Below are 25471 nucleotides of genomic sequence, written 5' to 3'. Positions count from 1 at the left end.
AGAGCATGTCCAACAAGATACTTTAAGGAATAAATGAACATAACTTTTGTAAACTGTTACTGACCATCTTGTGATCTGTTAGAAATACCAAATTTGGAACTTTTTCAGCATTGTGCAGTCCATAATTAACGTATGCCAAATATCATGAATTAGCCTTAGAGGATCACGTCAGACTATTGAAAGCCAATATGACAAACTGGCCTTTTGGCAACCTTGAAAAAAAGTCAAATTTTGGATATCCCCTCTTGTATTTGGGGGCTTCTAAGATTGTGTACCAAATGTCAAGATTCTAGCTCAATATAAATACGTAAATTATCAGTGAACTAGCTTGTTCCAAGCATTTGTAATATATTAATGCTACTCATTCAGAGACAATTTACAAATGATATATACTATTTTGGACTTATGCTCTTATAAATCACTTCACTTGATTCAGTTAATGCTAAAATGGAACACAAACTGTAATAGTACAACATTTAGGATGGAAAGTGCAGAATACAGGGCTGGGAATGGATGTAAAGGTGAGTTGAAGAGGGGATAGAAAAATTGGGTTGTGTCACTTTTTTCTGTTTTATGATGATCAAAGAAGACTTGCTTTTTTTTTTTTTTTTAACAGATGTGTGGGTTTTTTTGCTTGGGTTTGACCTTAAAAAATATCTGAAGTATGAGGTTTTGTCTTCACTGTTTTTGATGTAGGCTGGATTAGGGATCAGAGAACTGGAGTGAGAGCTTTCTTTGCCCTTATTTGAAAGGTTATGGTGTTACACCTTTAACAAAAATCTTTCTTCCCAGCTGTTTGTCAGTTGTTTTGACTTAAATAGGTGCTAATAAAAACAGTTTTAACATGTCTAATTTAATCCATTCACATGGCAGTTGCTCAGCTTTCACATTCTCAATACATAATGTTGGCCAAGTTCTGCCGTTGACATAGCAACTTCTAGGAATAATAAAGCAAGACCTGAATCCCTAAAGATAAAGGGCAGAAAAATTTTTGGAGGAAAAAGTCCTTTGTCTCTTTTTATAAACCATAAAGAACCAAAAATGAGCACTTTTTTTTTTTTTTTTTTTTGGATGTCACCTTTAAGACAGTACTGTATCATATATGCAACAATAGAGGCTGTGTTGAATCAGCAGTTTTCTACAAGCAGGATGTCCTTTGAGGCTGAGATACATCATTTCATTTGATAAGGAAGAAGGTTGATCTTGTGGTTAAGTACTGGAATGGAACTCAAGATTTTGGCATCAGATCCTGGCTCTATCACAAACTTCCTTTCTGATATTGGGTAAATCACTTAATCTCTCTGTGCTTTGGTTCTTTGGGGATCATGCTACCTTTGTCTGTCTTGTCTATTTAGATTGCGTACTGTTTGGGACAGGGACTGTCTTACTGTGTATTTGTACAGTACTTGGCACAATGAGGCTCTAATACCAGTTAGGGTCTCTAGGCACTATCATAATACAAATAATCAATTCTAATGCAGGGTAGAGATATAAAAATTAGTTTAATCAAAAATCCGTTTAAACGTTCTATTTTTAAATGGCTAAATGCTGGGGGAGGTGTGGGGGGCGGGAGAGGTAGCTGCAGCTGGGCAGCTCTTGCTGGGGGGGAAGTGCAGAGCCCAGCACTGGGGGATAGTCAGATTAATTGTGCAGAAGTTTCATTGACTAGGATGTAAAGAAATGCCCCTTGTTTGTGCAGTAGTAGAACTTGCTGAATATAGATTTATAATACCTATAAGGACAATTAAAAAACAAATGAAATCACTTGAACCATGATTGAATTCAGAGCAAATGAACTTTTGTCAAATGAACAGGAATTAAACATGTTTCAAAAACTTTTTTCTTTAATTTTGACCATTGCATCTTTCCAATGTTTGTGTTCATCCCTCAGATAACCAAAAAACCACCAGCAATTACTGATTTTTCTGTGTATTTTCATTGCTTCTGGAATATATAGCTTGTTAATACATTTGCTGAAGGTTGAAACTGAACTTAGAAGGTACCAATCTAGCAGTGACTTTAATTCAGTCTACCTAAAATGTAACTTTAACTATTGCATTGTATGTTGATTAGTCTTTGAGCAGGGATAATGGGAAGAAGTATTAAGATTGCATTACCATTTCATTCTTCAAAGCCCTGTTTTTCCTATTCCTCCTTTTTAAGACCATTCATCATGACCATATGAGATACTGCTTTCTTCAGTTCCTGTCAGCTAGAGGTGCCATTAAAGTGGTGCAAAAGTGTCTGCTACTGGCATGACTTTTGTAGTGCTCTTAATGTCCTAAGAACGAAGAGAGAAATTAATCTTGAAATATGGACCCATGAATGACTCTGCTTTATTCTTACATGTAGATCGCACCTTAACATTGGAATCCATTTGTTTTCTCCCATATACCTCCTCCCTACCTTAGCGGTCATGCTTAACGTTTCAGTTGCCTTGAATAACTATATAGCAATACAAGTGGGTAATCTTTACATCATACAACACACAGGGAAATGCTTTGGCACTGAGACTCACTAGTGGATTACAGCTTGTTTTTGGAAACCTCTATGTTGTACTGGCGTTCTCTTGTTGATAGCAGTTCTGATAGTAGAAGACTGACTTGCGTCCAAAAATAAAAGTGGAGATACTGAATATGTCCTTATTTATCTCCCAGGGTATCAATATAGGCGATAACAGAAAGGACAAGTCTCCCAATGTCTGCTTCCAACCTCTTGCAATCATCATATGGAAGAAAAAGAGGGAACAAGTAGTACATGTCATCATTTATTGGTTCATAGTATGGTCTAATGGTGTTAGTTATTTTGAAAAGCTGTTTTAAAACTGACAAGTGGCAGTTTTGCTTATGCAGTAGCTTTTTCAGAAAGGCTTTATCTAAAAACACTAAGGACAGCTGCAGTATAATCCTATGCAAAAACAAAACATCCCATCACATTGGAGCAAGGATTCTAAATATCTATCATTTTCATGTGAGAGGCGGTATTAGGGAAGAATGGTATGATTAGAGGAGGATTTTTGCTTTTTCAAATACATACCAGCCTGGAAATGAAAATTAGTTATACTAAACCCTAAACATTAAACAGGGCAGTGCACAGTTATGGTCACCTAAACAACCTTAACTCTGCTTCACCTGTATGTACCTTGTTGATCCTCTCTGCAGTATACGTCCATTGCAGCCTGTGTTAAATCTGTCAAATATCTCTATGCAATGGAAGTTTTGGTAAAGACTTCATGTCCTTTAAAAAGACACCTTCCACTTTATTTGCATAGCTTGCCTGGGTACATGACTTTGGTTTTGTACTTATGTTTAACACATAAATAAAATATACCTGTCGCCCTGTGCCCCAGTTATGAAAACAGTCTAACTTTTGGCCTTGCCCTTAAGATTGTCAGATAATAATAGCTTTATGTCTGAAACTCACATTTGGAACTCCACATACTTCTGAGGAATGTGTTCAAGTTTGCTAAAGAGAAGTAATTAGACCTCTTTGGTAACCATATCTTAAAGAAATCATGAATAGTTTGTAGCAATCTGAAAACACTTTAGTTCAAGTGTTATGTATAGCAAGTATCAGTAAAATAATTCCATTAGATCACTTCTTCATTGCGCTAATGACGATGAACATTAAGATGTAGATTCATTTATGATCAGGCTTTCACTTATTTGGCCAGTGACAATGAGCAGAGTTAAGGTTTAGTATGGACATTTATATTTAAGGTAATCCAGTTGAATATGTGTAGGTCTTTTAATTTTAAACATTGAAATGTTTAGGCTTTTTATTGTATATTTTTGAGAACTATTGTAATCTCTGGATCTTTAACTTGAGTAACAGCTATTTATAACCATAACTCCAGTTTAATTAAAATTTTATTTTTTGGCTTGAGAATGTTCTTGTTTTTAAAATTTAAGATTTGTATCTACTTTGCTTTCATGTATTTAGATTATAAACTCTTCAAGGCAGGGAGTATCTTTGTTGTGTTTCAATAGTTCCTAACATAGTGGATCTGAGGCCCCTAGTTGTTACCACAATATAAATAATTATTACTGTAGTTAGACAGAAATATCTGTGTATTTTATAAGCTCCCTTAGACCACATACCTTATCTGCAGATGGTCCCCTATCTCCTGTTCCTCAGATCGGATCTCTTTGTCTTTGTTTGTGACTCTGTCTCCCATTCCTTGCTCATGAGGTGGGTGGGTGAGTTGAGCCAGGCCGTATAAAATTGATTTTTACTTAAGGTGGAACTCCCTTTTTTCAAGATTGCCTGCCTCCTACCCCCTCCTCAAGCCATTCGCATATGATATACAAGGTTTGCTAAAGCCCCATAGGGTCACAGAAAAGGCTTCCAATAGCAAAAAACTTGAACCCACAACTGTCCCTTCCAGCTCTCTCAAAATAGTCAAAGGCATGAGACCTTGCCAAGACTAATAGATTGAAACTTACATGGAGTTTCTAATCCAAGCAGTTTTGGACTTAAAATAAGCAAGAAAACATTAAAGAAGTGAGATTACATTAACCCTTATTCTTTTTAACCATGAAGCTTCATTAACTTAAGAGAATCGAGCAGTTACCTAGCAGAAGGATTTTATATGTTTGTGTGTACATAATAAATTTCAGGGAGATCACATTGCTGGAGTGGTCTTTGTCCCTTGTGCTCAGCTACCCTTCAAGTGCATATCAAGCCAGCCTTGCCAATACATTGCCATCCTGCTTGGCTGATACAGGAGGCAACCATGAAGGGATCAGTCATAGTTCAGTCATTCTTAAGTTTATTCTATTCTATTATCTTTCCAGAAGTTCTGCCTCCACAGGGTTACTAACAGGCAATTGCAGCGCTCTTCTGTTTTAGCAGAAAATTACCACACACTGATTTAGGGGGAAACAGATATTTTTAACTTTCTAATCTAAGCACTATTTGGATCCACTTTCAGAGTCTTATTTCAGTTAATTGTGAGTCTGCCACCATAAGAGTTCTCCCTGGCCATCAAAAGAGTAGGCAAATTGAAGAAGCAGCAGTAGGCCAAAGGGAGAACTTTGTTTTATATTATGTACTTGCAGTCCTGAACTGAAAGATGCGAGCGTTCAGGCTACCTGTAGACGAAGTACATGTAGTCCATAGGAATAATGTAATGCCAGATTTAACTGATTAGTTTCCTGTGCAGGTCCCCCCTTCTCCCAATTATCACATTGTGATCAGCTGTTAATTTTTGCCTGACAATTATGGTCCTAAAATGGTATCATGTTACTCTTGAACAAATTAATGGGACAAATGAGCTTTTATTGGCTTCCTAGCTTTCTGTTATCTGAATTTTATTATCTGTTTCTAAACACTGATGTGGTGTCACACATATGACTTGGTAAATTGCAGTAGACTAAAAATGTTCTATCTTTTTCTTAAACTGAAGCCATGCTATTTCTAATTTTCAGAGTAATCCCAGTATCCATATGATCTCTTTCTCCTTAGAGATTATATATAATAATCTTCCTTCAACCCTCCAGCACCAGAAAGTTAGGATAATTAGTCAGAGTTCTGCTAGTTCATATGTAATGTTTTGGATTGATTGAAATGTGTCTACTTGCTTTGTTATGTGAAATTTCTGAAATTGCTATAATTGTATTAGACACCTCTAATTGTGGCTGTCTGAAGGGGGAAAAATAGCATAAAATGGTACTACATTTTTATTTCAACTTTTTGAGGATGGTTGTGACAGATGGTATGTAGCCTGTCCAGTGTAAGTGCTGCTAGTTGCATAAATATTGATTTTAAAAAAAAGGTGTTCTTCAATTTTAAAAAAACAGATCTTGAGAAATACCTACCTCTGTTTGGATGGAAATGAAGTGCTGTTACAATGTATTTACAAGTTGTATTGTTTTTAAAAAAGTTGTAAATACAAGTAGTAAATGTAAATTGAAAGTACAAGTTGTATTATTGTTGATTTAAGAAAAGGTGTTCTTCAATTTAAAAAAACAGATCTTGAGAAATACCTACCTCTGTTTGGATGGAAATGAAGTGCTGTTACAATGTGTTTACAAGTTGTATTGTTGAATAGGTTAGTACGTTCATTAGCAGGTCACCTTTCAGAGGGCTTGCTGAAAACAAACTGTACCTGTAATTGGATTTCTGCATATTGGAACAGATGGGATGCACTGTTTTTCTCTGACATGAGGCACTATCACCAATCTCTGCCAATCTTTAGCACCCTTTGGCTATTCTCTTTGGCTGCAATATCTAAGGCATTTGAAAATTTCAAAGTCAAATTCTACAATGTACAGTAGGGATGATCAGACATTAACTTGACTTAGTTCTTTCAAGCTGAGGGTGAGATTTTGGTAAAAATAGGTTTGCCTAATGGGTTTAGTTTAACACTTATTCCTATCAGAGAAAGCTAAAGGCTTTTACAATCAGCAAAAACATAAAAATAATTGGCTGTGGATCAACAGCATCTCAAAGTAAATTGGGCAACCTTTCTATCTTGAGCAGCCATTGCTAAATCAACTAACAGGCTCAGGCAGTCATGGTATACAGTTCTTTCATTTTTTTCCTTAATGAGTTTTCAAATGTACATCAGCTCTTTAGCCTCACCCTGAATGAAGTTCTGCATCTTGGACCCTGTTGCTGAGTAAGAAGATCCCTGATGCACTTAGATTTACATAAAGATCTTGCTGACACTGATTGCATTCCTCTCATTTTCTTTGAAGTTTTGCAGTCTACCAAGTTGCTGAAGATAAATTTTGAATAAGCTTCTGTGTTTCTCAAGAAACAGTCAGAGCATTTGCCCCTTCAGGGACTGTAAGAAATATTGTATATACAGAAAAAAGTTATCAAAACTAAATTAGATTTGTATCTAGCATTCATTCTCAATGTATTTATGATGATGATTGTTATAAACTACATAATATTTACCTTTGTTTGCCTTTCCATGTTCAAATCCAAAGTGAGATTCTGTGACTGTAAAAACGGCACCACCAATAGTGAGCTCCCTGTGTGTGTAGTCAAGTTATATCTCTGTTTACTTTTGTGACAGATTATTTGTTAGACGTAGAGCCAACAAAGGTAAGAGGGAGTGAGCTGGATTCTGTTTTCTTGTGAATCTTGTAAATAGTGACTAAGTTCCACTCATTTGTGCTTTTGCAACCCCACTGAAGGCAATAGGATTGTAGAGGTGACTCTGAGGCCCTAGTGGAGCTTTTAGAACGTTTTGTACAGGTGATGCACAAGAAGGAGTGAGCCCACGTTGAAGTTACAAGGTTGGCAGTCAGGAAAAACACATACACATTTTTATTTGTAAAGTGACCACATTTGATATGGAAATCATTGAGACGGTAAACAGTGAGAACCCTTGATGCTGTTTTTAGAACCACTTTTCATAGTGCAGCATAACTTGGTTTTCTTACTTATCTAACTCTGCTCTAGGCATTCTAATACAATAAATCCTGACACAGGCCATCCTAGCTACTTTTCAGGGCTGCTGTGAGGGTGGATTAATGATTGCAAATCGCATTTTACTTGCTGAAAGCTAAGTATGATTTATTTATTTATGGGAATGTTAAGCTCACTGAATTTCCAACCTTGGATACTAAAACACAATCTGTTTCTGTTTGTCCTAGTGCACTTGTGAAAAACCATTTATTTGTCTCTCTCTTCCTACCCCCTCCCTTAGCTCAAATCTATCTTGGGTACCCATCCTAAAGTAGGCACAATGGCCCCACAATACACTGTTTGGTACAAAAGAAATCCCTAGCCTTGGAGAACTGCAGTCATATAGTAGCCTTTCCAAAATATTCACTACATAATATACTATAAACTGTTTGTACAAGTAGAACACAAGGTTCCTGTTTCACAGAAAGATTGTATTTTGGCTATGCTTTATTATGAATACATTTTATTAATCCTATGGCTAGTAACAGGATACAGTTTTAATTTTCTAAATTACTTTTAAATTAAGAACAACACCACCCACTTTGTATATATGGGGGGAGAAATTGATATAACGTAGTCATCCCCATTTAGTTAAAATAAGTACAATTACATATAATAGCCCAAGTTCATGTTGTTTTGTGCTATAAGCACAATATCTACTCTGTAAATTGTATTAAAAAACCCCACAACTCAAAAATCCAAAATGCATTCCTGGTGTAGCATAGTCTCTTTCAGGGCAAGATATTCTATAATTTGTGTGAAAATAGGTCATACGTAGAAAAACAAATATATGTAAAATATGTATCTTGATTAAAATACTTACAGAAGACATGATGCTGATACGGTAAATTATAAGTTGCAGGTTGTGTATAACAGAACTTCCTACACTTTAACCACATAGCAGCAGATTTCAAATTTTGAAGTAAATGGACCAAAGTTGTTTCACCTGGTAAGAAGTGAGTGACTTTTAATTTTAACATCATTAAAACAAGTATGTTTTACATTTAGATTTATGATAGTTATTTGTTATGCACTTTCTTATGGTTCTATAGTTAAGGTCCATTACAGTGCAGTTGTACTCTGAAAAATACCACTATAAACATGACCTTGTGAGGTTCTATGATTGAGAGTTGATAGCTCCATATAAAATTTGCTCAATTGAAAATTGAAAAGATATTCCAACTGCCAGTCCTACAAACTCAAGCTGGGCTCTGAGAGTCCAGCTGGCCTTCTCTTATGTTTGGTCACCATTGAGAGTTACATGGAACTTCAGTTGATGTTTGAAACTTGGCTAACAATTCTGTTGCTGAGTGAGAGAGACTAGAACACAGCTTGCTCTCCGAGCATGATCTATTGTGCAGTGGTAACAGGAGCAAAAAACTGAAAACATACTGTTGGAAAAGTAACGAGATATAACTCAGAAAACACACAGGAAACGGATCTGTTTAGTGTGAAGATGCTAGTTTATATAGTAACTTTTCAGACCAAACTGGTGTTTCTGTCCTTCCTGCCTTTATTTCACATTTTGTCTTCCTAAAATGGATGTTTTCATATTGCTTTCAGCGTCTATCTCCTGTTCTCTCTATTTTTCTCTCTTTCCATTACATGACATCATCCTAGTTTACGTTTTCTTCTTTCTTCTCTCCCCCAAAATCTCACTCAGTACTGTGCTTGTCCTTTCTAACCTGTTTAATGACTTCCTTTTACTTATTCATAGGTTGGTAAATAAGGTGATAGTTCAGCAAGCACAACACAACTAATACTCTTAGGCTGTGGGAACGAGAGAAAAACTCTCTGATAGGTTCGGTTTGGGATACGGGGGGTTAAGCGAGACAGTGATGATTCTAGGGGTTTGCTTAACCAATAAACCCTTTATTTTATAATAAACAATTCTATCCTTATAATAAACAGTTCTATTTCTATAATAAACAGTTTCACAGCAAGCAATTGCACAGCAAACAGTGATAGCAAAGGGCAGGAGAACTCCGTGCACGAAAAGACAAAATGTGCCACCCAAGACTTTAGCGTTTTGTGATCTCTCCTGGATCACCACATGGCTGCCAGCATGTGACACTAGGGTGCCCAGTTTTGGAGTTCCCCAAAGAAGTTACAAGACAAACACAACAGAAAACAGTTAATCCATACTCACAAACATTATGTACAGGTATACTATGCTGGCCAAATTCAGTTGCCGTTTGCTTAAGATACTGCAGACGGGAGAGAGCCACTGTGAGTGATCAGTTCACAGTGAAGCGGGTTAGTGAAGATGCGTCAGCCCGCCGAGCCGACAAGACCGGGGGATATGCAGGATGCCGGGTGGATTCAATTCCTCTCTGCCTTCTGCCACCTGGGTTTGAACTTTTATAGTTTCCCCTGGTCAGTAGAGGCTAAGCCCCATTGGTTGCTATTTGCTGCATGACCTTCTAAGGTCATGGCTCAGAGTTTAGCCAACCAGGTGCTCCTGATTTCCCGGGCAGGTATGAACCAGCCAATCAGGTGATTACAATTATCCTGGGCAGTTGCTGACCATGCACCAGCAGGTGGGGTCACTTCATTTCCTTATAAGGAGACAGGTACATGCGGCTCGTGCTGCTGAGTCAACCCTCCCTAGGCTGCCTCTTTATCCACGTGGGGGGGGCAGTGCATGTGGTGCTGCAGACGCCACTATGCAATTCAGTCTCCACGGTTTAATGACTTCCTTTTACTTATTCATAGGTTGGTAAATAAGGTGATAGTTCAGCAAGCACAACACAACTAATACTCTTAGGCGAGCATAGTGGCTTTAGAAAGCCACCAGATTCCAGGTTTAGTTTTTAAAATTTAGTCTTGAGTTGGTCATCACCTTGGCTTTATACTTGGTACTTTTGAGACCCTGCATCAATCCTTTGATATTACCTTTCTGTCATCTGCTGAAAGTGGCCGTGTATCTGCATAGAGAAACCACTTTTCTCCTTCTCCAGTGCTCCAGGGCTGATCACACTGTCCCTGCAGTATTCCCAGACTCTGCTAGCTTGAGGGCAAAACTTTGGGTATTGACACTCTGGATCCTACAGGACATCCTGTTAGCTCATAAATGGTTACCTTATGTTTTACGTGTGATATGAAATTTTGGTTTTGACTTGTACTTTTATCAGATTTTTCATAATATACTTTGTTGTAATGCTGTCCTCAAACTTATTTGATCACGCCCCCCTTCTTTCTTTCTGTAGTACTTATACCGATTTTTTAAAAAATCAACATGCAACTCTCACTAAATATTAAAAACAGTAAGGTATTGATTGAAACAGAGCCAACCATCCATTGTAATAAGAGCAAAAGCAAAACTGTGGTTGTGGTCGATGCTTACAATTAAATGTGCACGCCACATCATAGCAAATGGATTAATGTACAGATGGCAATGACTTTGTATAATGCTATGCAAGCTTAACAGAAATCAGTCAAATGCACAGCGTCAACTAGAGTCAAATGCACAATGCCATCTGAGGACCTGATCTGTCTGGAGGAATCAGCGCTTTGCTAGTTGTTCATTGCTGTGGGTAAAATGTGCACAGTAAATTTTTTTCTTAAAGCTTCTCACCCCCCCCCCACCCCCCCCGCTAAATACATTCTGTGCCTCCCAGAGGGGCCAACCCCCCAGTTTGAGAACCTCTGTTCTAATGTGAAATACTTAATAGGTATCTGAAGACATTTTGTTTCCTTAAGTATATCGTATCAGTTCTCTGGCTGCATTAGCAACAACTTCTTAAAGCATTGAAGAATCATAGAATATTAGAGTTGGAAGGGACCTCAGGAGTCCAACCCTCTGCTCAAAGCAGGACTAACCTCAGCTAAATCATCCGAGCCAGGGCTTTGTCAAGCCGCAGCTTAAAAACCTCTAACGATGGAGATTCCACCACCTCCCTAGGTAACCCATTCCAGTGCTTCACCACCCTCCTAGTGAAAAACTTTTTCCTAAAATCCAACCTAGACCTCCCCCATTGCAACTTGAGGCCATTGCTCTTTGTTCTGTCATCTACTACCATTGAGAACAGCATAGCTCCATCCTCCCTGGAACCCCCTTTCAGGTAGTTAAAGGTTGCTATCAAATCCCCCCTCATTCTTCTCTTCTGTAGACTAAACAAGCATAGTTCCCTCAGCCTCTCTTCATAAGTGTGCTCCAGTCCCCTAATAATTTTTGTTGCCCTCTGCTGGACTCTCTCGAACTTGTCCACATCCTTTTTGTTGTGTGGGGGCCAAAACTGGAGACAACACTCCAAATGCGGCCTCACCAATGCCGAATAGAGGGGAATAATCACTTCCCTCGATCTGCTGGCAATGCTCCTGCTAATGCAGTCCAATATGCTATTGCCTTCTTGGCAACCAGGGCACACTGCTGACTCATATCCAGCTTCTTATCCACTGTAACCCCCAGGTTCTTTTCTGCAGAACTGCTGCCTAGCTCGTCGGTCCCCAGTCTGTAGCTGTGCATGGGATTCTTCCATCTTAAGTGCAGGACTCTGCACTTGTCCTTGTTGAACCTCATCAGATTTCTTTTGGCCCAATCCTCCAATTTGTCTAGGTCACTCTGTATCCTATCCCTACTTTCCTGGGTATTTACCACTCCCCCAGCTTAGTGTCATCTGCAAACTTGCTGAGCGTGTAATCTACCCCATCCTCCAGATCATTAATGAAGATGTTGAACAAAACTGGCCCCAGGACTGATCCCTGTTGCACTCCGAAGAATGTCAACTTTAAAGAATTAAACCATGAATTCAGGGATTTGTGTAATTCTAGTATGGTTATTTCCAACTAGTGATGACCCATGGCTTTGCTACTCAAGCTTGTGGTTTTATGTAAGTATGAGTGATTATGAGTAAGTATGGCAGATGAGTGTGTGGTGTACCTGGAAGATTTTATGTTGATTTGTTCAGATAATGAATGAGGAGTGTGTGCTGTGGAGATGTGCGTGCTGGTTGTGTAGCGTGGGTGGTTTTTGAAGAACTGTGGCAGTTGGGCCAAGTAATCCAGCATCTGTGCAGTGTCCCTCATACTACCAGTGAAATTGTTGTATGCATATTATCTGTAGAGTAAGGGTGGTCATTTCTTGAGTTACTCCATATATTGCAGTGATAAAGGACTCTTGGCCTGGTGTAGATACATGCCTTACCTGTAGCTGTACACCATATGGGTGTAATTGCGTTAAGTCAGAATGGCTGAGAACTTAAGAATTTGGATGATAACAGACTGCAAAACCCATTGATGATTCAACCCAGTGATATTCTGAACAAAGAGCTTAAAACCATGCTTGTAGCTGTTTCCATGACTTCATGCTGACTTCACAGACATTCTAGTCTTCAGGTGACAATCCTGGACTCTCATTACCTAGATAAGAGTGGTTATGCAAATACGTGTACTTGAATTGTTATAAAACATCTGTTCTGTCTACTGCACTCAGAACTATGCATCCATATGCGCACAAGCATGACCACTTCAGCGTCTGACACCTCTCCTAACTCAAGATATTGAATATAGTTAATTGAAAATGTAGTTACCTATAGCGAAGAGGGTGATAAGTAAAGATAAGATTGTCATGCAGGTCATGGAAGTCTCGGATTCCCTGACTTCCAGAGACCTCCATGACATTTTCTGCTTTAACCCTGAGGAGGCAAGGCTGGAGCTGTCAGCAGGTGGGGGCCTCTGCAACTCCAAACTGCCAGCCCCAGAGCTTCCAGTCGCTGTGCGTAGGGGACCTGGAGCTCCAAACCACTGGACCTGGAGCACCAACCCATTGCAGTGGCGTGGGAGGACCTAGAGCTCCAGGCCACCATGAGTGGTGGGGGACCGTGGAGCTCCCAGCTGCCACAGGCAGCCCCTGCAGCCCCGAGCTGCTGTCAGCGGGGGATGCACCTGGAGCTCTGAGCCGTCATGAGCGGGGCACCTGGAGCACCAGTCTGCACCTGGAGCCCTGGACCCGGAGCCCTGAGCTGCTGGCAGTGGGGGCCCCAGGACTGTCAGCCGCAGCGGTGTGCTGGATCCTGCCCCGCTGCTCTCATCCCCCCCAGTCAGCCCCATTTTTTCATAGTTATTTTTAATAAAAGTCAGGGATAGGTCATGGGCTTCTGTGAATTTTTGTCTGTCTGTGACCTGTCCCTGAATTTTACTAAAAATAAGTGAGACAACATCTTAATCTTAGTGATAAGATTTCTTTAAGCCCCAAGGCAGAAGGAGAAGGATGGATATTGAAAGGACTTGGGTTGGTTGGATTGACAAAGTGGGAAAGGATTTTGAAGTTGAATTGTCAGTTTGTTTATTGCCTGTTTATTGTCAGTTATATGCATGAGGGCTTTCAAGGCTAGTAAATTCTTTGTGGTAGGACTCTTGTTCTGTGTTTGTATTCTATTCTGTGTACAAACAAGGCAGTGTACAATGTTCTTGGTTGGTCCCTAGGAACTTTTGTAATAAACATGAATAAATGGAGCAGAGGAATTCGTAGTAGTCAGAATATAGAGACAGGTAAGTCATAGAGTATTGAGAAATAACCTTAGTGATTATACAAATCCCTGCACTCTGGCTAATACTTTGGCAAATTTAAATAGATAGTTTAAATCCTTTAAATTGGAATGCTTTGTCAGGTCTCTTAGCAGGGTTGTAAAATCTGCCATGTTCATTCCGTTGTGGAGGTCAGTAAATGTAGTTCTTATGACAGAGTGAATGTAATAAGTGGGTTTTTGATTTGCTTTAACTTAAGTACGTTTCTACTCTGAAAAAATGACTTTAAATCTCTATTTGTGTCAGTGACTTTCAGAAAAAAAATTGAGTTTACTATTGGTGCACTTTATTTCTGTAGTATTGCATCCCCTATCAAATGTTCTTAGTGTACTATAGCTTCTTTCTGAATGTCACCATTGCCTATGACTGCTGTGCTATTTTCTTTGACTTGTGTATCATCGAGTAGGAAATATTCTACAGGTCAGCTTTCATCAAAGGACTTGTCCACATGGCAAGTTACTGTGCTGAAAGTCAGGATGTGAATCTACAGCACCCCAGTTTGCTGAGCAGTAATGCCCCATGTGGACACTGCTTCAGCATAGTGAAAGCATAAAGCATGATTTTCACCTTTTCAGAGAATGAAAACTTGCAGCTTTTGAAAACTAAAGTCTTTAATGTTTTTGTGAATATACCGAAAAAAGTGGTAAGAGTGGACACTGGTGACATCTGAGGGAAATAGACTGCAGACTTACTGCAGCAGCATGAAAACAATAGGGCAGGTGCTTAGATGTCAGTTGAGCTGTGCCAGTGCAGAGTGATCATTTGTTGTTGTTTCTTTGACATGCATTGGATAAATGCTCTTGACATAGACCACTGAGTGTGGTGGTTTGGTATTGGCTTCATAGGTGCTTTTAAAATATTCAGTACCTATTATAGAGGACTGTTAAATCTTTTTCATTGCTTAAAAAAATGACAGAATTAGTATTAGAATATTTTTTACATTATTTTGAAAGCTAGCTTTTTCAGAATTCTAGATATTGGTCTAACCTACATTCCAATTCCAATACTTAGCAAAGATGCGGAAGGCCTCCATGGAATCAGTTGCAACAGGAATAGAAGGGTTTGAGTGGCATTGACAGTGGAGAAGAGTGAATGGCAGTTAAGCTCTGGACGCTTGCAATGCCAGATTTCTAACGGTCAGTGGGCAATCAATTTGGAATTAGAAAATCCATAGTGTAGGGCATTGTGATCCAAGTGTGTAAGGTCATTGATTGCCTCCTAATACACAGGATTGTGTGTCTCGATAGTGTGCAGGAAATACAGGATAGATTTGCAGCAATAGGGTTCCCGAACTTCGATGAACAATGGGTGGTACATACATCCCTATTCTGGCACCAGCTCACCTTGCTACTTAGCATGTCAACAGAAACGGTTACTTTTGAATGGTTATGCAGAGGTTGATGGGTCACTGGGAGTGTATCAGTATGGGCTAGTCAGCGAAGGTGCATGACACCTTTACGTTTAAGAACACGACTTAAAAAAACCTGCAAGTTGGGACATTATGTTAGCAAGGGCAGGGAAAATGTGAGCCTCTTGCTGAATGGGGGAGGCAACATAATGACAGATGATGTGGAAAAAGCTGAAGTACCCAAATGCTTTTTTTGCCTCTGTCTTCACAGGTAAGGTCAGCTCCCAGAATACTGCACTAGGTAGCACAGCATAGGAAGTAGGTGAGCAGCCCTCAGTGGTGAAAGAACAGGTTCGGGACTATTTAGAAAAGCTGGACATGCACGAGTCCGTGGGGCTTGATGCATCTGTGGATGCTGAGGGAGTTGGTTGATGTGATTACAGAGCCATTGGCCATTATCTTTGAAAACCCATGGTGATCGGGGGAGGTCCTGAATGATTGGAAAAAAGCAAATGTACTGCCCATCTTTAAAAAAGGGAAGAAGGAGGATCTGGGGAACTAAAGACCAGTCAGCCTCACCTCAGTCCCTGGAAAAATCATGGAGCAGGTCCTTAAGGAATCCATTTTGAAGCACTTGGAGGAGAGGAAGGGGATCAGGAACAGTCAGCATGGATTCAACAAGGACATGTCATGCCTGACTAACCTGATTGACTTCTATGGTGAGATGACTGTCTCGGTGGATGTGGGGAATGCGGTGGACATGATATACCTTAAGTTTAGCAAGGCTTTTGATACAGTCTCCCACAGTATTCTTGCCAGCCAAGTTAAAGAAATATGGGTTGGATGAATGGACTGTAAGGTGGATAGAAAGCTGGCTGGATCATCGGCCTCAAAGGGTAGTGATCAACGGCTTAATGTCTAGTTGGCAGCCAGTATCAAGTGTAGTGCCCCAGGGGTTGGTCCCAGGGCCAGTTTTGTTCAACATCTTCATTAATGATATGGGCGATGGGGTAGATTGCACCCTCAGCAAGTTCATGATGACACTAATCTGGGGGGAGTGGTAGATATGCTGGAGGAGTCAGAGTGACCTAGACAAATTGGAGGATTGGGTCAAAAGAAATCTCACGAGGTTCAACAAGGACCTGCACTTAGGATGGAAGAATCCCATGTACTGCTACTGGCTGGGGACCAACATCCCCTTGCTCCATTATTTACCAGAGTTTTTTATTAATGTGAGCATTTCCATTGATAGGGCCTTTGTGATCCCCTGTTTTTTTCCTGAACTTCAGCTATTCATCCAACATCATCTTATTTTTTGTTGAGTTAGTGCTGCTGTTCTGAAGTGTAAAACTTAGCACTTTTCTAAATTAAATTACAGTTTTGCAAACTCCTATTCTGGGGCATGGAATGATTTCGGATTGATATTGGATATGTTGTAAACTCCGCAGGCTGGACCAGATCTTAAGGAAATCTTCTGTCATAACTCTCCAGCACAAACTGTGTTCCTCAGTATGGCAGAAAGCTAGTGAGCTGCTGGGCTTGTATCCTAAATAATCACCTTTGCATTTACTACATCTGAGTCCTGTCTCTTCTCTATTATGAGGAACAACATCATGAGGTTGAATAATATAAACTACATTTTCCCCTTGTTTTATAATTTTATCATTTGGCTCTCACCATTCCCAAGGTTTGAGGTAGACTCTGGATTCCTGTTTGATCATATCCATGTGTGAGAGTGGATCCAATGTGTTGAAAACTTCCTTGTATCCTTTCACTAAGATTAAGGTTGAGATTTTGTCATGGTTATTTTTAGTAAAAGTCACAGATAGATCACAGGCAGTAAACAAAAATTTATCTGTCCCTGACTTTTACTAAAAATAACTATGTCAAAATGAGGCTAACGGGGATGAGATCCCAAGCCCTGCAGGAGAGAGTAGAGGGGAATGGGGGTCCAGTACCCCTGCCCTGGAGACTGACAGGGCCCCCACATGAGGTGGAAAAAGGGTACACTTTACCGAGGCCCGGGGGGCTCTGGGGGCCCAGCCCAGGCTGCAACCCCCATTACCACGAGGAAAAAATTGAGACTAAATTGTAGATCATGCCTGAGGATATTTATAGAAACAAAAATAGCAGAGGGGGCATTTTTCAGAAATGTAGAATATGTAACAGTAATTTCAGAATTCAAACTTTTTTCATAGTTCATGAGATTGTATGTATGGGATGAGGGATTGTGGTATATGTGTGGGAGGGGGCCCCTGTTACAAGTTTGTACTGGGCCTGAAAAAATCATGCTTGGGCCCTGGGCTCAGAGCTCCACTGCGAAAGTCACTGCCCCCCATGGCTGCTCAGAGCTGTGGGGGCCCCTGCCTGGAATCTGTGGGGACCAGCTGAGTTCCGGGCTTCCCCCCCCCCACTGACAGGGAGCTGTGTGGCTTGGAGCCCACAGGTCTCCCACCACCCTCCTGGGATGACAGCAGTGGGGTCCCCACAGCCACTGAGAGCTGCCGCCTCTGGGAGCTCTGGGATCACCTGAGAACTCTGCAGCCCTCAGAAGCTGACAGCTTCTGCCCCACTGCCTCAGGTCACAGAACAGAAGCTGAAAAGATTAATTTCACAGAGGTCTCTGAAAGTCACAGAATCTGGGACCTCCATGATAAAGTCTTATCCTTACTAATGATGCCTGAAAGTGAGCCATGATATTACACTGTGTGAAAGAATAGGTAGATGACATCACTGATTCTGCCTGAACCTTAAGATATGCAGTGGCATCTAAATTCATTGAATGCTTTGACTCCTCGGAAAACCACTGAATATGACTTATGTATTCTATCAAGTAAGGCAACTGTAACGGAGCCCCACTCATCACAGTGGCACCTCCTGCTGGTCGTCCTGCAGATTAGATCTGCTGCTCAGTACGCCCTCTCCTCCTGGTGCCTCACCCACTGTCCTGGACCCATGTCACTTCAAGGACTGCGGCATCTTCTTCATGACACAGCCCTTTGACTGTGTCACTATCTGTGCTCCCCCCCTTCTGGGGGCTAGTGTTGCAGTCCAACTGTCCCACCACTTCGCCAGAAGCCCCAGCTACTACTCCGGGTCTTGGCCCAGGGATCCTGTCACGTGCTGCGTCTTCTCCAACTCCACAGTACCTTTCCCTGGTCCACTTCCCCGTGGCTCCACACCTTCTTCATCCTTGCCTCAGGGTGTCAACCTGCAAATGCCAGCAGCTAGCCAGGAATTCTCTCTAGCTCCCCCTCTGCCCTCCCACCCCTGCTAGCAGCATTGCTCTGTCCAGGGTGCTAGCTGCTTCCTCCTGCCTTCCAGGCACCCAGTCCTCCCTCCTTGAGCTTCAGGGAGTAACCGACCCTGCTCTGCCCTGCAGCTCTTCTTATATGGGTCTACCTGGCCCTGATTGCTGCTCCTTTCAGCCCCTCTCTAATTGGCTATCCCTTGTGCAGCCTCCCTAGGGCTCTATTAACCCCGTAGAGGCCAGAGTGGGACCAACACTTCATCACAGCAACAAACAAGATAGACACTAAACACTCCATCTGTGTAGGCTAATTGTCCCATGTAAATTTGTTAATGCGGACAGAGGGAAGATATCAGATAGTCCTAAACTCCACCTTGAGGCTATGAAAATGAGAGGTTTGATAACAAATGAAGTCATGACTACAGGTCTCAGCTGAAAGGATGATATGTACTGTTAAGATGGGCAGAACTATATGGTGTGTCCTCTCAAGAAGAACATTCCTCCTGTCCAGATAGAGGAGCAATCTATAGATCTAGCTGCAAGACTACTTTGCATGCTACTGACTCTCTCAGCATGAAGAAGCCACAAAACGTAAAGTTTCCAGAACATATGTCTGAACAGTTCCAGCATAGCTGAAGAGGGCAAGTACATTACACAGATCAAAATATTTCACATCACCACTGACTGAAATCAATGTTTGCAACATCCCTGTCCAAGTAATGATTAGTTCAAGATGAAAGATTGATTCTGGATGAAAATAAAACATTTGAACTGACAGCCAAATTTTCCAATACAAATCCCTGACACTGTTAAATGTATTGTGAAAGTTGCAAGTTACAGCACCATACAAAGACAGTATTAGTAAAGCAATATGTTACAGTACAAGGCACACATGGATTCTTCAACTGAAGATAGCCTCAAACCTTGGACATGTGTGAGCATAGGTTCACTAAAGATCTCTAGATACATGACACTTAGCACCAACTGCTTTAGCCATACTCAAACCACCTGAAATGGTATTAGGAAACTCTGACTTCCAGCTAAAGCTCCATATTGACACCACTAGTTGCTCAGTGTCATCAGATGATTCCATTTTGCATCTGGAAAAAAATGTGGAACGAGATGATAAAGGAGAAGAGTGATATTGACATTATGGTTTATCACATCATTAAGACAATTAAGAACCAAAGACTAAAGGTCTCTGGCCTGCACCCTATATAAAGAATCACCATTGTACTGGCTTATAATGGAGCCCTGTCCGTATTGCTCCTCACAATTAAAAATATATATCACTTTGTTTTATACTGTGTAGTTTGTCTCCAGTTTGAATCTAATCAGGTCAATGCCTTTGTTAGCAGTCTTGGTAGAGGAGTAAAGTATTTGGGTGAGCATAGAGATTAAATTACCATTTTACCCTTGATTTGGTCCCTCTGGGTCAGGTGTGAAGTAAATTACTGGAGGCTGTGTACTTGACATGTTCTATGGATAAACAGAGGACTTCAAACTTCAGAGTTACCAATCTGGTTTTAGATTTAAAAAAAAAAAAACAACACACCAAAACGATCTGATAACAGTGCCTGTGCTTAAAGTTTGGTTTTGATTGATAACTTAGTAATGTGATTTCAGTATTGGAGTAGTTTCTATAATTATATGTAGGATACCTAAGTAATACTGCAAATTATGAAGGAACATTTGTTATTTAAATCAATTGACAAGTTTAAGCATGGTGGCAACAATTAATACAGTTTTTAAATAGTCAGGTAGGATGTCTGGCGAAGAGAAGACTGAGGGGGGAATGTAACAGTCTTGAAGTACATAAAATGTTGTTATAAAGAAGAGGGTGATAAATTGTTCTCCTTAACCATGGAGGACAGGGCAAGAAGCAATGGGCTTAAATTGCAGCAAGGAAAATTTAAGTTATACATTAGGAAAAACTTCTAATTGTAAGGGTCATTAAGCACTGGAACAAATTACCTAGGGATATTGTGGAATCTCCATCACTGGAGGCTTTAAAGAACAGGTTAGACAAACACTGGAGGTTTTAAAGAACAGGTTAGACAAGGATGGTCTAGAACAGTAGTTTTCAGCCTGGGGTCTGCTGACTATGTCTAAGGGGTCTGAGAAAGGTGGCTGTGAAAATAAAATTTCAGAGCCCAGAAGAGGCATTGTTTTTCTGACGAATCAAAAGTATGTGAATACCCTCACCTACAGGTCAATCTGAAAGTATTGTCATTATCATAGAAACCCACAGTTTAGCGCCCTTTCTCATTCTGTATCAAATACCGTGCTGAGCACGCGCAACATTTATAGTTGAATTCTTTTCAGTCAATTTTCAGTCTAACCCTTCTATGGTAAGGGTCCATGGACCACAGGTTTGAATTTCCAAAGGGTTCTGCTCCTATGTTGGAAAATTTGTAAGAGTCTGAGGATGAAAAAAGGCTGAAAACCACTTGTCTAGATAATACCTAGTGTAGGGGGCTGGACTAGATGACCTAGTGAGGTCATATATCCAGCCCTATGATATAAAGGGAACAGGTTGTATGAAAGTTAGATAGTACCTTTCTTCTCTGGAGACTTGGGTTTAAAGAATATTTTGTTCAAAGTAAAAGATAGGTAGTTTCTGCTCCCCGTTTTCATCATTACAAAATTGAGGTTAGGATGGAGGTGCATTTGTATAGTTGTGTGGGGAAACTTCTGGAGGGCTGATCCACAGTATACTTAGTCCAAGCTATCGCTGCAAGCTTCTAGCACTTTCATGAAACCCAAATTTATCCACAAAATATTAGGGAGATGTAAACTGAATTGTTTTGGAATGTCATCATTAATAGCACTTTTCAGTAAGATGGCTGACAATAGTAAGCTCAAAAGCCAATTTTAATTAACTTTCACATGCAGCACATTTTACAGGTTATACTGTACATGTGAAAACTTTGAGTGTTCAGGTTGCTATGCCAAACAAAATATGTGCAGCTTTCTTTCAAAGAATTCTGACGTCTGAGTAAAACACTGTGATTAACAGATGGCCAGCAAAAATGCATATATTAAAGTTTCTGTGCTTAAACTAATTACAAAAGTGGTTACAAGGTAATGTTAATGTAAAATGTGTAAAAACTTTCTTCATTTGGGAATTGAAGGCTTGTCTTCCCTGAAACATTTTGCTCACTGAGGCTGTGTCGACACATAAAACGCTACAGTGGCAAAGCTGCACCACTGCAGCTCTTCAGTGTACACACTACCTATGTCAACAGGAGGGATTCTTCCATTGGCGTAGGTAATCCATCTTCCCAAAAGGCATTAGCTAGGTCGACGGAAGAATTCTTCCATTGATCTAGCACTGAATACATGGGGACTTATGCTATGTCTACACTACCATTTATGTCAGTATAACATTATACCGACATAAATGGTCAGTCAGTCGGTTAGTCAGGGGTGTGAATAAGCCACCCCCTGGAGCGACAAAAGTTACACCGACCTAAGCGCTGGTGTGGATAGCACTATGTCAGTGGGAGAACTTCTCCCGCTGACATAGCTATTGCCGCTCATTGGGGTGGATTAATTAAGTCCAACGGGAGAACTCTCCCTTGTCCACTTCGAACTGCTACACTGGAGAGCTTACAGTGGCACAGCTGCAAGTTCTCTAGTGTAGGCATAGCCTTAGGTTGGCCTTTCTGCACTTGGGAGATGTAGCTATGCCAATGACCAGCCCTGAGTTACTTCACTTAAGCCTAGTCTACACTAGAAAATTAGGTTGGCATAACTACATCTTTTAGGGGTGTGGAGATGGATTACCTATGCCTATGGGAGAATCCCTCTTGCGGTGTAGGTATTATCTGCACTGAAGCACTACAGCAGCTCAGCTGTGGCAGCGTGGTTGTGCCGCTGTAGCATTTTAAGGGTAGATAGGCCCTCAGTGAGAGTGACCACACTGAAACATCTCAACTGCACAGAGTAATTGAATTAGCAGATGATGACTTTGTTGTAATTTGGTCTGTTGCATCACCACTACATTACTTCAAAGTCACAAGCACTTGAGCTTCAACCCTGACTCCCCCAATGGGCCATCTAGCTTGAGTTTAAAGCACCATTTAATTTGATCTAGAGATTTTTGTGTGTGGAGGGGATTGGGTTAGGGGCAGAACTCAAATTGATACTCAAATTTAATGCTTCAGTGAAGACAAGCCCTGAGAGCCAGTTCCTCAGTTGGTGTAGATTAGCATAGTTCTGGTTTCAATGGAGCTACATCAGCTGAGGACCTGGCTTTGAATGTAAAATAGATTAATATGTTTTTCTTTTAACAACAGCATCATAGCATAGCCTGTGCTATTTTAAAAATGATAAATTGCCTCTCTCTCTTTTTTCCTGCAAAAGTTTGGCTGCTAATGACCGTGAAATGGTTGAAAATCCTTGTTATGTTTGGAGATTTCTGATGTCATCTGGCCAGAATGTACTTTGTGTAGATTCAAATTGGCATTTTTGGGTCTGTTCATAGAATTGCCAAGATGCTGAAGAATAAAAACTAACAGGATTACAGACAGACTTGCTATTGCCGTTCACAAATCTTTTGAGCTGCTTTGAAATTGTCTGGTTGTTTTTCAGTTGTAATGCTTCATGTGCTTGGGAAAACGGAGCTGGAGTTATTCACAGGAAAATGGCGTAGGAAAGAAGGAGGATCTCCACAGAAGCCAAGAGGCTTTGGAGTTGGGAGAGGAGACAGATCTTTCCTTTCCTTTCTCCTTCCCTTCTATTGAGGGGTCTTGCGGTTGGTTGGTGTGGACCTTCAAGTACATCAGACAAGTACAAAAGTTATGAAAAACCCTAAGTAGGGTCCAGAGACCGCATTCTACCCACTTCCCAACAGCTGGTCATAATGGAAGGGAAGTGGGGGGAAGTTGCATTTTTCTGCATGTTGGGGAGGTACCACACCCAGTCTTCATAGTAGTTGTCAAATACATTTGTATATTCCTACCATTGCTGAATGGGCAAAAGACTGACTGGCCAGTGTTTTCTCCTTTTTGATCATGAAGGGGGTTCTCCTCTTCCAGTTCCCTCCACCTTCTGTTCTTAGTATAAGTCTGGGGTGCAGAGGAGGAGTTGAGACACAGCCCCTGGTGTCGTTGAACAGCAGTCGACATTCCTCTTCCTAGGAAGCAGGCTGGATGAAGGAAGGGAACTATGTACTCAACCATTGTTGAGTATGGGAGTGAAGACAAACCTGCTCAGAGTGGGATGGGGCTGTGTTATGTTAATTTTTGGAGGTGGGTGAGTGACATTGAAATATTGTGTATATGTTGACATAGGTATTGTTCCTGAAGACTAGCAAATTTAGTCCTTGGGCAAGTAGGTTTCAGGAAAATTTTTCAAGCCCTGGGAATAATTATTCCTGGAATAGAGAGACAAGGTTTACATGCAGTGTTTCACAAAATATTTGCACTCAAGTAGGTTTTTGGCCAGTTTGGTAGTGTTATAAGAATCTGAATCATTCAGTTAGTATCTCTCTAATAAAGGCACATGTCAAGTTTTTAAGATTATCCTAAGTGAAAAATAGGTAGAGTGAGAAGAGAAACTTCTTTAGATTCTAAATATAGCTTAGTATTGGGGCATGGAGACTATGCAATTTGTAAAACTCTTTAAGGGTGGATGGAAGAAATGAAACACAGAAATGCAATATTCAGTGTTTTGTCTTCTGTGGCAGCAGTCAGTTATTTTAGTATTATTTAATATTTATATCACTGTAGTGTCCAGTGGCTCTGATCAGAATGAGAAGGGTCTTTTGTGCTGGATGCTATAGAAACAAATGTAGACAGTGTCTTGGTTCTCAGCTATTTTATGATATGGATGATATTGATGCACGAACAAAGGGAAGTAACAAAGGGAAATTGTAGAACCAAGGTACCTGCACTGAGAGCTTATTTTGTGGCCATGCTGTGGAAATAAGCGTTGTCTAATCAAAGGCTGTTATCCTTTGTCATATGTTAATGTGACTGACTAGAGTTCAGAATCTCAGATTTGTTTCTCTTGCAACAGTTGACATTTCTCACATCTTAATGAGAATGCTTTTAACTATTCTTTGCGCTAATTTAGGTGTTTGTGATGTCATTGACTGTTCCAGGAGAAAAGCAGAACCTGGAGGGCCTGAACTCTTAGCAAGTTATTAATTCTAAAGCTGTTTAAAAATGTGTGTGTCTGTCTTAAATTTTTGAATGGCAGTCTGCTTGTTTGGTATCCTAAATATTTTTAAAGTTTGTCAAATTTACATATCCACTTGTCTGAAAGTTGAACAAAGTGTGGACTGATTAAAAAGGGAGAGTGAAGAGTACAAGAGTATTCATACTTGTAGGAGAATTAAGCATTTTTAAAAATAAATGTACTAGTAATTTAACCATTTTAAGTGATTTCTCAAGTATGGTGGTAATTTTGCTACCATTTTAGGAAAATAATTACAGTTCATCCATTCTGAAAACTCTCTTCCATTTTTAAAGCCTATTCAAGACAATAATGAGGTCTAAATAATTGGAATTATTGATTATGCTATTTGGCAGTTTATGTCAAACATTTACTACGAGATCTAATTAAAGCACATGAAGTTGAGAGAGGAATATTGGAATTCTCAGTAGAGTTTTGTGTGTTTAAATGAACAATCATTAATTTAAAAATACTGTAGAAATTTTAAGGTTTAAGTACCACTAAGCAATTTGAAATCTACTGATGAAAAGCATTTTAGAAGTAGGCTTGACGGAAGTTGGTTTTTATTTTGTAGCAATTTTGATTATTAATGTTGATTTTTATTTTTAATTTCCCCCCTGATTTTTTTAACAATTTTAATTTTCACAGTTGCAGGAAATTAAGGGTGGTTAGTTAAGGCAGTGATGGCACTGGAGCTGTAGCGGGTTTCCAGCACCGACAGCGGGGTTGCAGAGGGTTCC

At 40.2% G+C, this 25471-nt stretch overlaps 2 protein-coding genes across 8 annotated transcripts in view; one reads left to right on the top strand and one right to left on the bottom strand.

Annotated features, from left to right (window-relative positions):
* Nucleotides 1-9626, bottom strand: part of ICA1L (islet cell autoantigen 1 like) — a 427480-nt gene extending 417854 nt beyond the window's left edge. Inside the window, exon 1 of the mRNA XM_067548883.1 lies at nucleotides 9572-9626. The gene's annotated coding sequence lies outside the window, so the exon portion shown is untranslated. The remainder of the gene's footprint in view (nucleotides 1-9571) is intronic.
* The window catches only part of ABI2 (abl interactor 2), a 118939-nt gene that overhangs the window by 12346 nt on the left and 81122 nt on the right, over nucleotides 1-25471 (top strand). The window lies entirely within an intron of this gene.

This window comes from Emydura macquarii, unplaced genomic scaffold (genome assembly GCF_026122565.2).
Source record: "Emydura macquarii macquarii isolate MOO-44397 ecotype Brisbane River unplaced genomic scaffold, CSIRO-AGI_Emac_v2 contig_1253, whole genome shotgun sequence".
Classification (NCBI taxonomy): domain Eukaryota; kingdom Metazoa; phylum Chordata; order Testudines; family Chelidae; genus Emydura; species Emydura macquarii.
Note: the sequence above shows the minus strand (reverse complement) of the source record. Positions and strands in the feature narration are given on the sequence as shown.